At 46.3% G+C, this 1,350-nt stretch overlaps 1 protein-coding gene across 1 annotated transcript in view; it reads left to right on the forward strand.

Moving 5' to 3' along the window:
* The window catches only part of DCAF11 (DDB1 and CUL4 associated factor 11), a gene marked incomplete in the record, with an annotated part of 1,824,350 nt that overhangs the window by 968,564 nt on the left and 854,436 nt on the right, over positions 1–1,350 (forward strand).

Consider the following 1,350-nt stretch of genomic DNA (forward strand, 5'->3'; position numbering starts at 1 on the left):
AAATAACCCAAATGACACAAAACCCACAAACTCAGGGTGCCACTCAACCACGGCCAATAAGGCAAAACAACGTACCAAACACACTAGTCATAGGTGATTCTATAGTCAGGCACTCTGATGTCCCACTCACAAGGCTAAACAAGGAGAAGGTTACTGTCAGGTGCCAGGATCCGCCACATAACCCACGTACTCAGGTCACTCCACAAGTACAAATATGACTCGTCATTGTCCATGCTGGTGTGAACGACCTAAGACGTACCTCCCTGGACTACATGAAAAAAGCCATGGAAGAGCACTCCGATCTTGTAGCCCAGGCAGGTATGACCCTAGCCCTTCTGCCATCACCCAGAATGATGCCGCAGTACAAGGACAAAATGATTGACTTCAACAATTGGCTAAACTTCTGGTGCCATTCTAAACAGATCCAGTATCTGTCTGCCTGGGATGATATGGTTGACAGACCACGATGCTTTGCCAGAGATGGCCTGCACCTGTCACCCCTGGGATTCCGGATATTGGCTAAAGTTCTTGTCCCCTATAGTGCCTTTTTTAGGCAAGGTTCAAATGACAAATTCACCACCGTAACAGGAACAGGCAAGCAAAAACTGTGGGTGATGCTACTCAATGCTAGAAGTCTAAATCTCAAAATGCACTCACTCGAGGAACTCCTTAAAATGGAGAACATCGATATCTGTGCAGTGACTGAGACCTGGTTCAAGGCTCCAGAGAGCACCCCTGCACTACCAGGCTACAACTCATACCATACTTTTCGGCCATGTAACCTGGACCGGAACACCAATGGCGTAAGTGTGTCCGTATTCATTAAGGATATCCACACCTCCAGGCTAGTTGCTCAGCATAATGCAGCCGAGGTTATCCAAGTGCAACTAACTCTGGGCAAAACTGCAATCCAAACTGTAGCTTGCTACAGATCACCCACCATGCCCTAGGATTCCCACTCCTCTTTTCTTGATGTTCTGGAAAATATTAGGGTTCAACCAAACACGCTAATAATGGGCGATTTCAACTACCCCACCATTAACTGGGAAAACTACTCATGTTCCAACTCCTTCGCTCAACGCTTTCTGGAATTCATAAACTCCAATGCTCTGGATCAACTTATCCACACCCCCACCAGGGGCAACAATATCCTAGATCTAGTCATTACCAACATGAGTAACTGGTGTTCCACACCTGAAGTCAACGCCTTATTGATTCGATCCGACCATAAGCTAATTACCATAGCTATCCACATCCTGCCCCCACCCCCCATTAAGGAAACCATGGTAAAACAATTTCTCCAAAGCCAAACCCTTCAAAAGGCCTTCTTAAGGGCAGAAAAAAAATTTT

This window comes from Protopterus annectens, chromosome 16.part0 (genome assembly GCF_019279795.1).
Source record: "Protopterus annectens isolate FY-2018-M chromosome 16.part0, PAN1.0, whole genome shotgun sequence".
Taxonomy (NCBI): Eukaryota; Metazoa; Chordata; order Ceratodontiformes; family Protopteridae; genus Protopterus; species Protopterus annectens.